General features: G+C 35.4%; 1 long non-coding RNA gene across 1 annotated transcript; it reads right to left on the bottom strand.

The window, feature by feature from the left end:
- Positions 1–1168: 1168 nt before the first annotated feature.
- LOC147833144 (uncharacterized) lies at positions 1169–14036 on the bottom strand. The gene is made up of 3 exons (XR_015513674.1): positions 13914–14036; positions 13711–13792; positions 1169–3381 (listed from the first exon to the last, which is right to left on the bottom strand). It is a non-coding gene; the product is annotated as an uncharacterized LOC147833144 (long non-coding RNA).
- Positions 14037–14625: the final 589 nt, after the last annotated feature.

Here is a 14625-nt window from a genome sequence, read left to right as displayed (position 1 = left end):
TTGCCTTGAACCCCCCACTCCCGTCTTTCCCTACGGCCCGCACTCACACTGCATTCGAGCCTGAGCACGCTTACATCATGTCATCGATGATGCGTTGTTCTGTTCAAAAAGCTCTCTCGCTCAGCACAGTGGAGATTTCTTTAGTTATATCGTTTTAGTTGTTCGGGATGCACCAAAATATAGTCAAATATTTCGCCGAACAGATCAGCCACCTTTTACGCGCATAGACAATCATAAAGTCCTCCTGCTGCAGGATTTAGGAGGTTTGCTAAAGATGCAGCTGACGTGCAGTGAGGGGTTTGCGTCTTTAATAATCTACGACAGTTCGCGTTCATTGAACAGTAAGAATGATTAATAAATCCATATGAAACAGTCCCTTAAAAGTCACGTCTCGTCTTCAGTTTCGGGCTCAGTCACATTTTGCACTCAAACTACAAGCATACCGCACCAAAGACCGAGAGACCCGCGCTCTGGCACACCTCTTCCAGGGCCGGCCAACTGAATCGCGCCTGTGCCCGATTCAGAGCACTCACACTTTTCAAACAATCTGGGATACAGGCCTGGGCATGGTTTGGATAGAATAGTGTGAGTACACCCTGAAGGTACAAGAAAATGTTATTTTGCCGATAGATTTATTAAAAGAGAGATTAAAATGTAAAGAATGATAAGGATAAGGATGTTTTTTAGGGGATACTCAAGTATTCAGGGGAATACATCTCAAACATAAAATATACTCTAAAATCTACTTAAAAATTCTACATGTGTTTATTGTGGTACTTGCCGTTCAATTGAAATAATTCATGCAAATTTAGCAATTGCTGACGAAAAATTATTTTATTTATTTGAAAATGTATTAAGAAATTATATTAAAATCTGTCTTGGAATAAATTTGAATATTATTTAACATTATGAAACAAACAAAAAAAAGTATTTTCACTGTGTTAAACTACACTCACTGGCCACTTTATTAGGTGCACTAGTTAATTACTGGTCAATGCACACTTATTAATCAGACAATCACACTTAGGTTGACATTTAGGCGTAAACACATGGTGAAGCTGATCTGCTGAATATAGCATTTTGAAATGCAGTGTTTCAAAAACAATTTTCATGCACAACCATCTCAAGTGTTTATAAAGAATGGTCTGAAAAAAAGGCAGGTATTGTTAAGTCATTTAATCAGGTATTGTAGTGTAGAAATGTATATGGTCTCATACCCACTATTGTGAGAAAAAGCACCAAAACAAGGCATTCATACTTTGCTGTGATGTACCAAAAACAGGATTCCATTAAAGTATTAGTTGCCATCCACATACAATGGAAATACATTTCAACATACAGTCAAGCCCGAAATCATTCATACCCCTGGGGTATGAATAATTCAGGCTTGACTGTATGTCAATACCAGGTAAACTTGGGCCTAGGAGTCACAGATTGCACAACTCTTTCCTGTTTACAAGCACGTACTGTACATGAGAAATGATACAGGAAGTGAAGTAAGATCACACATGACCAGAATTCAGGCATACAGCTGGAATTCCCCGAAATCAAAAAGGTGATCAGAAGAAAGTGGTGAACCAGGCTATCTGTGCATTTATATGCTGCAAAAGTAGCAAAAACAAGCCTTACTCTGCATCTTGCTGCGTCATAGGCTGTAGAGTACGTCATTGACAGTGTCATTTCAAAACACATTTAAAAACAGCTAGAATGGTGGGTCACACTTTATTTTAAGGTATATTCACACTATATTAGCAAACTTTTACTGTAGCTCAATAGATTCCTAATTTGCTGCTTATTAACAGTTATTAAGGTTGTAGTATGGTTTAGGTAGTGGATCATGCAGAAGATGTACTTATAATTACTAATAAATAGCCAATATATAATATTAGACATGCATGCACAAGCCACTAGTTAGTGGTGAGAATTAATCTCTATACTAACTTGTTGCCAAATTGTCTCAGATGTAGGATTTTGTCTGCAAAACATTCTCACTAGTCTAAAAACTGCATATATTTATATCAATCTGCCAAAATGGCATTGTGGAATCTGTCGCTTTATTGTGCAATAGCGTGTCTAAACTTCACTTCCACATAAGACCAACACCTGCTTCTAAATCACTTCCTGTTTGCTCCAACCACTGGTTCACACATTCAGTAGATAAATGACAGATAAATAACCAGAGGCAAATGCAGATCTACACATTGAAACCAGAAAATAAAGATGCTCCAAAGTCAATTAAAACGCTGTAGAGTGCTGGGCTAGTATGGAACAACACAGTCTCTTTGTAGTCAAACCAAGTATTGAGAGTGTTTGATGAAGCACTGCTTCTGTTTAGATACATTGTACATTGTGTTGTTTACCTATAATTCAGTTCAGCTTAATTCAGTGTTATAGTATTTAAGTAAAACATACAAAGAGAAAGAGAGAGAGAGAGAGAGAGAGAGAGAGAGAGAGAGAGAGAAAAACGTTCTTAAAACAAAGTACCCACCAAGCAGTTTTATGTTCAAAAAGCATCAAATAGACATCCAAATATAGATGTATTGACATAAACAAGGATACAGTTGGGCTGACAGTAAAAATCTAACAATAGCTCAAAAACAGAGTAGTCATCAAATAGGGAGACTTCACATGTTTAGACATTTATTCCTGTCTGTTTGATGACTAGTCTAGTTTTTAACTTTTGGAGCGTGTTTGGATGTCTATTGGATGTCTTAAAAATGTGTGAAGGTCAAATTTCTCAATGTCACTATTATTAAGCTCTTCATTCCATGCAAAAATTAATAATGTTATAACCCTACGTGCAAAAAGGTGCCAAAAAAGTACATTTTATTAAGATAAAGAGATGCAGAGCCAGTGTTTCAAAAAGACATCTAATAGACATCTAAATGCTCATTTATTGACCTAATCAAGGATAAATGTACATGAAAAACTAATAGATGCCTAACAATAGTCCTAAAATAGACTAGTAATCATATAGACAGATGAGACAAACTTCCTGTGTGGTGTCATTTATTGCTTTCTATTTGATGATTAGTCTAAGTTTTGAATATTGTTGGACATCTATTAGATTTTTATGGACATTTGGAGAGTGTTTGGATGTCTATTGTAAAGTTCAAATTAACTAACTGATTGAATAAACATTTTAGCATTTAATTCCATAAACAAAACAAATATGCTAAAAATAAGTGCAAAAATGGGCGACGCAGTGGTGGAGTTGGTAGTGCTATTGCCGCACAGCAAGAAGGTCGCTGGGTCGCTGGTTCGAACCTCGGCTCAGTTGGAGTGTCTGTGTGGTTTCATAGAGATGGGTTGCGGCTGGAAGGACATCCGCAGCATAAAAACGTGCTGGATAGGTTGTGGGTTTATTCCGCTGTGGCGACCCTGGATTAACAAAGGGACCAAACCGACAAGAAAATGAATGAATGATTACAAGCAAAAACGTACCAAAGAAAAAGTGTATTTTATTAAGATAAAGAGATGCAGAGCCAGTGTTTCAAAAAGACATCTAATAGACATCCAAATATAGATGTATTCACTTAAACAAAGCTAAATGTCCATGAAAATCTAATAGATGTCTAGCAATAGTCCAACAATAGAGTAGTCATCAATAGACAGATTAGACAGACTTTCCATATGTGGTCAATTATTGCTGTCTATTTGATGACTAGTCTAGCTTTCAACTATTGTTGGACATCTATTCGATTTTCACTGACATTTAGCCTTGTATTTTGTCAGTACATTAACGGTTGGATGACTATTAGATGTCTAAAACATATCGTTAATGGGTGTAGTTCAAATTACTTAATATCACAATTACCTAACTTTTTATGCATTTAAATCCATCCAAAAAATAATTATATTAAAACCCAAAACGTGCAAATTATTCAATGTCGGTATTACTAAGCTATTATTAAGCACTGAATTCCATTAAAAAAAATATAATGTTAAACCTTATTTGCAAAAACATAAAGTAAAAGTATATAATATTAAGATTAAGAGTTGCAGAGCAAATAGACAGATTAGACAGCCTTTACATATGTGGTCATTTATTCTTGTCTATTTGATGACTATTCTAGTTTTAGACTATTGTTAGACATCTATTAGATTTTCAGACAATTAGAGAATTTAAGACAATCGATCTATGTTTGGATGTCTATTAGATGTCTAAAACAAATGGTTGATGGGTGTAAAGTTCAAATTACTCAATATCACTATTACATAACTTTTTAAGCATTTAATTCCATACAAAAAATAATTATATTAAAACCCAAAATGTGCAAAAACGTACGAAAGTACTAAATTTTTTATCTAATAAAGAGAGACAGGTGTTTGTTTTGTAGACAAACATCAGTGCCTTGAATTTAACACAACTCAGCTTTGAGTTGAATGCCATGAATTATAAAAAACAACTTCTCAATAAATCGCTCGACCTCCCTGAAAGTCGCAATACAGCAACTAGATGCTAAGTACAGCCCTGGACCCATAATGTTATGATTCACTGTTCTAAACCGTGGTATACGAGCGCTCTGTGACTGTGAATGCAGCAAGATTTGTTACTATACGTGACGAGCTGTATATAAAACGCAGGGCAATGTGTTATGTGTGATAGGAGGCCTCTGTGAGGTTAAATGGAGGTGAATGCAAAATGTAAAAAGAAATGATCCAGTGAAGGAAAGCGCAGGCCAGTCCTCCTCACATGTCATCTCCCCTTGAATTTCCACTGGGTTGAAGAAATAAATAAAGTCCCAACTCCAGCGGGCACACAATCGGCGCTCACCTCTTCTCTCATCCCTCTCTCCTGTCCTCCCAGCCCTCACACTGACAGCTGTCTCTGATTAAGGCTGTGAAAAATGGGCCAGTCACGCCAGACGCCCCTTCCTCCCTCGCATTCCTGGAGCATGACTGCGCACTTTCTCCCTCAAAGCCTCGCGCTCCGGTTCCTCTTTAGTAATAATTACCATTTCTTGATATAGAACTTTTCATACATAAAATGCAGATCAACATAACGTAAGTGCTTCCCAAACATAAAACAAATATTCAAAATCCAATATGAAGAGAGACACAAAAAATGACTCAATAGATAAACAAGTCCATCACAAAATGTTTTTAGTAGAAATGCCATCAAATTTAAGACATTTAATTTTAACATTACAAACAGGGTGTGACAAACTGTAATACTCACATAATAAACCACCATTAATAATAAAATGCTACAAAAAAAAAAAATGTACTAATGTTTTGCTTCTTACACTCTTTACAGACCTGAAACTAGCCTACATCACTTATTCACTGTTGCTCTTATAGTTGTGTAAATTGCTTCCTTGTCCTCATTTGTAAGTCGCTTTGGATAAAAGCGTCAGCTAAATGTAAATGTAAATGCAAAAATAACAGATAACATGAATATACATTTGACCACCCCTAAAACGGTTCATACCATTATGAATGCATGATCTTGCCAGACAGCTTATGCAGGAAATATAGTCTTTTGGAGTCGGTGGTCTAAAACCGGCAGATCTAACATGTTTCAATGTGTACTTTTCTTGTAAAATAGGCATATGTGTCTACTTATAGCCTAAAATTAAGGTAAAATTACACTCACACTGTGTATTGTAATATATACAGTACGCCTATACTCACAGTAGGCCTGTCATGAAATACATTTTTGTTGTACGTTATACTGCACCAATATATATATAAATATATATATATATATATATATATATATATATATATATATATATATATATATATATATATATATATACATATATATATATAAATATATATATATATATATATATATATATATATATATATATATATATATATATATATATATATATATATATATATATAAAGTAAAAAAGGGTATCCCAAACAAATAAATATTAATAAATGTTAACAAAAAGTGCAAGGTAAAAAATAACAGGCTGCGATATCTGGTACCAGATCTATTTTCAGTTGTCAGATACCCACATGAAAATATATTCAAGTAACTTATAGTAAATACTACAGTGTTTTTTTTTAAACCATACTGATAGAGATTGCACAATCAGCTAAAGTGTTGCTAGAATTGTTTTTTTTTTATGTATAAGCGATATATATTGCATCACCAAAAATGATTGAGGTCATGTGTTGCGCGAATACAAGTATTTTGTAAGCTTTGCTGCTTCTCGATTGTAAGGTCACATTTGCTCGAATATTGGGCCATGCTTATTGTTGAACCCTGCTTTTAAGAAGACAACTATTAAAAATGATTTTCAACCAGCCAAAGTGGCTAGTGGGAGAGTCTGCCTAACCCACCACTGCTGAAATCTACTTGGCGGGTGTGAATGTCAAGCCCTGATTAAACTGTAACTATTAATATCATCACAAATTGTACATGTATGATGGTTTCAGTTGTTTGTTTGGTTGTTTTCAGCGGGGAAATGTTAATAATAATAATAATAATAATTCCCTACATCTCACATCTTATAGCACTTTTCTGGACACACAAAGCACTTTACATATTTGGGGGAATTTCCTCATCCACCACCAGTTTGCAGCATCCACCAAGATGACACGACGGCAGCCATATTGCGCCAGACCGCACTCCACACTCCAGTTGATTGGTGGAGAGGAGACAGAGTGATGTAGACAATTATCATATGACGATGATTAGGAGGCCATGATGGACAGAGGCCAGTGGGCAAATTTGGGTTCTTTTTCTAAGGACATCCTGGGTTTTTAACAACCACAGAGAGTCGGGACCTCAGTTTAAAGTCTCATTCGAAAGACGGCACTCACTAAGCAGTATATAGTAGAGATGCGCGGATGGGCTATTATTTTATCAAAATTCATCATCCGTCCACCATCCATCCGCAGTAACATTTTTGACCAATTTTTAAAACCGCACCCGCCCGCCATCTGCTGATTGTGCTCTTTATTTGAATGGCTTATTCCTTTTTATTATTAAATGAATGTTTCTTTATTGATCATTATAGAATAGAGAATGACTTTAATGTAGACATGCAGTTAATCCAAACGTGCAAGTCATTATTTGACGACGCTTTGAAGTGAGGCTTAAGATACGAGGACGTGTCTTTTCACTTGATTCGATTCCTCTGTCTTTGAGTCTTTTCCTTGCGTCCTTCCCTCGTATCCCGGTGGGGTGGAAACACAAGGAAAGAAAGCAAGGAAAGGAAACGAGGATGTACAAATAAGAAATGAGAAGCACCCGAGCTCTCAGAATATCAGCAGTGATCTCCATCTCCAATCGGCGCACAGGGACAAAAGTAAATAAATAGCCTAAATTAAACGCACTGTACTATACACATTTTTTTATTGTAGCCTAATAGAAAACGCATTGACACATCATTTCAACATGCTGCTATTTAGCCTACTACTAAATGCCTATTTCACTTTATTTTTTAGTAAATAGACAGAATAATAAGTCATTTACATTATAGCCTAATAATGTTTACATTTGTAGTTGTCCATAGCAACCCCAAAAAGGTACCTGATTGCCTTGCACATCTAATTAATGGGCACAGCTTTTTGACTATTATTTATTTATTTATTTATTTTTTATTTAATACAACACCAGTTCTGCGACACAGATGAACCTTTATTGATATCTCTATCAGACAATACCTATTTTATATGCCAAAAGAAACAACAGGCAGTAAAAAATATTAACATAAATATCTTAATGTAGGCATAGGCTATAGTCGCATGCTTTGGCAAACAGTTGAAAATTTTTTTTATAAAAACGTCATATCGTGCCTAAGCCTTGTAGGCTCAGTCACCCCCACAATTAGAAATTAAATTAGAAAAATAGATATGCCATGCCTCTTTGAGCGAACCTAACCAGGCTAAAGTGCATGTATGACAAGTGCCCCAATAACCCATGGACTTAGGATCATCCCCATTCCCCTCAAACTTGAAGCATAACGAAATACTACGCCAGTTGCGACAAAGAAATTCTGGCAAAATAACCTTAGCCCCGGAATGTAAAAGCGAGGCCAACATGTCTAGAATAGAATAGGCTAAACCAATATGAACGTAAAATTATCAGCTGACCGAACTCAAAAGTTTATATTGAACATATGTGTAGCCTAAATAACATAGGTTAATTGGTTTAATATGCCTGACCTTAGGTCTAGTTTGACTTTTTCTTGGCACAATGCAGGAATAAAATAGCATCTACAGTGTCAGGATTCAGACGGGAGCGCCTGCATAGCCACTATAATGCGCCCTGCTGCACTGAAGGAGCGCTCGCTCGCAGCACTTGTTGCTGAAATGCATAGAATTCTCTTGGAAAGGTGCTGTAGTCGTGGGAATGACTGGCCTTATTTCTCCCAAAAGGAAGTAGATTTTCCTCTGCTGATCCGTCTCTACGGAAGTTTGTAGAGGAATACTTCTGTACTTCATCCAGAATTAGTGTATCCGATTCCTCCTCCCATTCTGTGAAGTCAGTCCTAGGCTTTTTCGTTGGTGCGCCAGCTATGCCTATAAAAACAGTACAACCGCCCACCACCCGCCCGAATTTAATTAAAATATTATTTTTTCGTAACGTCATCCGCCCGATCCGCGGTTTATCCGCGGAGTCCGCTGCTATAACCGCCAACCGCGCATCTCTAGTATATAGTTCCCTTCATTATACAGGGGCGTTAGGTCCCACACAGACCACAGGTTGAGAGCCCCTTGCTGGCCTCACTAACACCACATCTGGCAGCAACCTAGCTTTCCCATGTGGTCTCCCATGTCTATTTGGTCATACCTGGTACTGACCGGCGAAGCCCTGCTTAGCTTCAGTACCATGTGAGAGTTGAAGAGAACTAGCTGCCGAAGTTACACACTTTACACTCTTTTATCATCACAAGCAACTTTAAAAAGATATGTCTTACTGTGCCTTTTAAAACTAAGACTCTCTCAGTTCTTTTGCAGACTGTTACAGAGTTTTTAAGTCATTATGGCTAAAAGAGGTACAGTGCCACAAGATCACTTAAGATGTGTCACCGTGAGCCAAACAACAGCACCAGAGGATTATATGCCATTCTTTAAAATTTTTTGTTATTATTTATTATTATTATATTTGGTCAAACTTTATATTAAGTGTCATTAACTACTATGTACTTACATAAAAAAATAAAAATACAATGTACTTACTGTGTTTATAATGTATTTGAGAACACTTGTGGTGCTTTTGAGTTGGGGCAGAGATTGGGTTATGGACAGATTTGGTGGTATGGGTAGGTTTAAGGGTGAGTTAAGGTGTAAGGGATGGTCAACAGTGTATTTACAAATGTAATTACAAAAGTTAATTATGTAATAACATACATGTATTTAATCAAGCATAAGTACACAGTAAATACATGTATTTACACAATAAGTAAATTGTAACAAACTATTAATTCCTGTAGTTTAAGTACATATTAGGCCATTTAATATAATGTGGGACCAAATATTTAAATAAACAGTTATGAAATGTAACAGAAATGTCAAATTTTGCCAGAAAGTTTTATGAACTTAAAAAGAATCTTAAAATCAGGCCATTGTTAAACTGGAGGCCATTAAAACTGGTGCAACACTCTCTTCCTTAAATTCATCAGTTCTCTGCATAATGCATCAATTGAAGCTTAAACTTAAAAAAACATATATTAAGCCAGTGGACATGGTATTATGGTTATCAAGTCTAATCTGAAAAATGTTTCTCATATGAACTAAACAGGTTTTTGTAACTTGATTACTTTGACACTTAAAACTGAAATCAAAAATAATACCCCTAAATTAAGGAACAAAAAGCTTAAATCTTCTCCCTGTAATGTTTCATATCCACAATAGGAATTTCAGTTTTTCCTTCCGTTATCTTCTCATATTCCTCTGATGTGCCTATTTAGACTGTTGTTTCATTCAGAGTTTTTCTACACTGTTCTTTCTAGAGTCGCAGTACTTAAAGTGAGCAGTATTTATGAGGGGGTTGTTGAGATTTGTGGGTAAGTGGAATACAGTGTCAGTGTGTACAGTGTAGGGGGAGCGTGAGTGATGACGCATGAAAATGTGCATGTCAGATGGAGACAGTTAACTGCGGGGTGCATAAATGAAAGTAAGTGGGAGAAGGGGAGATTTGTGGGGGTAGAGAAGCGTGAGTGACCAAAGGCGTGAGGAGTGTATGCTTGTGCGTGAGAGAGAGCGAAATGGAAAACGATGCACAAGCACATGCTATGTATTTGGGTCAATGACGAGACGCTCATGTATTTGTCAGAATCTATTAGCTTGTTAAAAAGCGTGTTTATAAAAGTAATGTGTATGGACAGTCGCTTGAATAAAACTCTTTGTTGTCAGTTTCTGAATTGAAATTCATCTTGATTGCTTAATGGGAAAAAGTGGTTTGGGAAAGCAAAAGAAAGAGAGATGTCTCAAGTTAAAAAGCATGGTTTTAGGTTTATAGAAAATGCAAATGATTAAGACATTTAAAAAATATATATATATTTTTATTTTGGTAACTTGTTAGTATAGGGTTTAATTCTTACTTTTAACAAGAATAGTTGTTCAGTTATTTTGCATAATCCTTAATCCTATCTATTAATCCTTAGTCAATATTATTAGGCACAGGGTTGCCAAGTATGCAGTCGTCCCACTAAATTGGCTTACTTTCAATCACTTGCAGCAAGCTGTATTTTTATTCCGCAGGTTAAAGGTGCAGTAGGTGATTGTTTTCAGAAACATTTCTGTTGTGCTGGTTAAAAGTCTCTTCACATTCCAATAGTAATGATTAAAGTAAATGATCTAAATGTATTTGTATGTATGTTTATATTCTGGGTAAGGCATAAAACAAAAAAAATGTTCATCCAATTAAATACTGTCAGACTGACAACTCAATTACGAAAGGAATCTCAAACTGTCTGTCAACAAATTTAAATTAAAATTTCTGTGCAGCCTCGTTAAGCAGACAGATACGTCACTCGTACGCACACGTAAAGCACGTATCCACCGCTGACAGAGAGACGTCATCCTGCAAACGGTGCAGCAACCTGAACTTCTTTCTATAAGACCAGCGTGGCCCTGTATTCATGAAAAGAAAGATTGTTTCTGAAAGGGGTTCTGCCAAAAATGCAGAATCAAAACATTTCAAAACCCTGAATCAATATCAAAATTACTTTTGCACGCTGGAGGGAAAAACAGCAATTTGAAGGATGACACCCCGGCTGATTTCTTTAAACAGGTATGCTTTAAAAGTATTTTAGCCATGCAAAACTTATGTAGAATGTGTTCTTGTTTATGAATGGGTTTATATGCCCGGAAGTGTTGTTCAGCCACTGAAAATGTCTAGCAAAAGATTGGCTATTTTCAAGTTCATGGAGTACCTTTTATCGATAATGTAGTCGGGTAAATAGACCTGAGCATTTGTTTAGTTGTTCAAGTGAAAAAGGAGCTGAAAATAAGCAATGTACAAGGATCAGCGAGCACAATTGAAAATCAAAAGTCACTCTTTGTCTTGGTAACTGTAAAGTAAAAAGATGACTGGATATTTCTGTTTTTAGCACTGCTTTTTCTGATATAATTTTAATTGAGTTTAATAACAAAACATAAGTAACTCTTCCACCTAACCAGCTCTGCTGAGGTGAAGTTTGATTTATATTCTCACATTTTCTTAATTTTTGAACAGTGACAGCCTGTGAAACATAATTCCTGCACCCGCTGGCCTGTCAACAACTACACTTGATAAAGTGTGTATGCAATTAGAGTTTTCTAACTGGTAAATGACATGATCTAGTGTTATATCTAATCATTGCGGGTATCATTTGATGGCAGGGGAGGGTCAAACAATTTCCAAGCTATTATGCTAATGCTAGTATTCTGGCAGATCACCTACTGCACCTTTAAATGTTTGACATATTTCATCAATAATATATATATATGGTTAAGTTGAAATATTGTACTCAACCATTTTTTTTTTCAAATAAATTTATATTCTACCAATGATAATAACTGTGCTAGGTTGATTAAATGAAGTGAGCACACTTTTGTTGAGACTGCGCAAATGGCTGTTATCATTTCCATGGTAACAGAATTAAAGGACTCTCCAGGATTGTTGCTAAATAATCACTGAAAAACTATATGCAATCAGCAGAGGAAAGTCTGTTGATTTACTTTTTAATACGACTATTTAATTAAATCTGCATTAGACCGCGTCTATTATATGCTTAACTGGAGGGAATCCTGAGAAGAATTCTGAGAAATAATGCTAGCTGTGCAGTCAATCTTAGGGTAAGATGATTTAGGTTTATGACTAAGAAAAAAAATAAAAATAAAAATAATATATATATATATATATATATATATATATATATATATATATATATATATATATATATATATATATATATATATATATTGTTGCATAAACCTGGCAACCCTACCTTAACAGCAAATTTGTTTATTTAGTTATTTAGTCTTATAATGAATATGTAATAATAATTATGTAATAATATGTAAAGTAATAAATAAAGTAACTTTAACTTTAAAGTAACTTTTTTAAGTCACTGAGGGTGTGAATAGTTTTTGTTAGTGAGAAAACCATAAAAAAGTATAATGAATATAGACACAGAGTATATAGACATAGAACCCATATAGGCCCTCATAAAGTGAATAAAATAAGCAAATAAAAAAAGTATTTCATTAAAAGATGACAATACTAATGGTTTGCAAAAATATTATGATTATGATTATTATTATTATTATTAATATTAATAATAATAATAATAATAATAATAATAATAATAATAATAATAATGGTAACACTTTATTTTGATGGTCCCCCTTTTAATAGTCTGTTGACCATAAGTTACTTGTCAAGTTCTTATCTGTTTACTCTCATCTGGGTAGTATCTGTAGATTGTCTTTTAAATGTTTTTAGTCAATCATTACAATGTCTACAACATGTAAACATTTATTAAAGTTTTGGTAAGTTAAGTGTTACCAATATAGGTTCTAGATGTTCAACTTGACAAGTAACCTATGGTCAACAGACTATCTAAAGGGGGACCATCAAAATAAAGTGTTACCCAGTGCCTAACAATTTATTAATTTATTAATTTTTTAATTGGTTCCACCGCTACATAAAATATATGCCAGAGTAATTGGCTGTTTGTTCCATTGTGGCAACCCCTGATAAGCCAGGGACTATTGCTGAAAGACAGTGAGTCATAATCTATTTTTTTTTTCAATAGTTTTATTATTATTGTTTATATCGGTGTATTCAATTACTATTATTCATTTCCTTGTATTTATTTTATTTAGATTTGTGTATGTGAATTTATACTCTCCTGAGAGTATTAGCCAACTGTCAGATTAATGGTCAGCAGAATAATCAATCAAATCAAATCCCTTTTATTGTCACATCATCAACAGCACGTGTGCTATGATGAGTGAAAAGATTAGAGTGTGTACATCCAGCACGAAAAACGACAAAAATTCAAGTAAAACACACAAAACACAACAAGTTGACATACTTGCAAAGTTACTTATATAGTAGAAGAATTAAACAAGGACTCTGCTAATAGTCTTAAACTTAGTTGACATAACATATACTAGCTATAAACCATTTTTTTTAATGTATTTATTTATTTGTTTTTTACCTCATGGCTACAAACCCAAACCCCTGCCATTAGATAACTTTGGTCATCTTTGTTTGTCATTGACCCACTTGAATCATATGTACATTACCTTGTTTCATGTGAACCCTGAAGAACAAACCCAGCACAGAACAAAGTCGTCAAGGCCTGCTTCACGAACCCTTGAGTAACCGCTGAAACAGTAAACATAAGCGCTCTCCGTTACCCATGGAGGAAAACCTAACCTCAAACTTCAATACAGACTAGCATTTTTCACTTTGCAGCGCAGCCATGTTTACACCACATTAAAATTACCTCATGATAATTACAATGTGCTTCGAGTGTCTCATTTTTGCGGCTGTTTTGCTTCATGTACTTCTTTATTTGCTCAGGGACTTGTTGGAGACCTCGGCAGAATCCACACGGTTCCCAGAGAACGGGACGGTGTGGAAGGGGAAGCTAATCCTCCGCCTGTCATCTCCCCGTAGACCTCTGAAGATCCACTTCCAGATGTTTCCTGTATTGTCACTCACTTCTGCTTATACGAGGGCCAAAAGGCTTTAGCGTGAAGTTTACATTGTCTGAAATGTCTTCTCTTGGGCTTTTGAAGCTCATCGCTGTGGAAAACATCATAATTAGAGTCTTTTCACCCATTAGCAGCGTTGGTTTACACTGTACAACGACCCATTATGCTATGCTTGGCTAATAAAAGCCGGAGCTTTCTTGGCTTTGGACTGCGGTCTTGCATCTGTCTCCTCTTCTCAAGATGAACGCATACTTTTATGTGTGACCGAACAGCTCTCGCAATCAGAGGCAGGCGTTCAAAAAAAAATAAAAAATAACAAAGCAATGAAATTTGTTCTCCTTTTAAAAGGCGGCTTTCATAAAGAGCTCAAGGCCAAATCTGCTCTTGAAAGCAAGAAAATCTTGATTCCAAATTAGTTTGACAAGGCTTTTCCTGTTTTATCAGGGCTAGTTTGCTTTTAAACACATGCTATTGTAATCATTCCATTTTTTAAGGGCGGTT

Source organism: Danio rerio, chromosome 17 (genome assembly GCF_052040795.2).
Source record: "Danio rerio strain M-AB ecotype USA chromosome 17, GRCz13ab, whole genome shotgun sequence".
NCBI lineage: Eukaryota > Metazoa > Chordata > Actinopteri > Cypriniformes > Danionidae > Danio > Danio rerio.
Note: the sequence above shows the minus strand (reverse complement) of the source record. Positions and strands in the feature narration are given on the sequence as shown.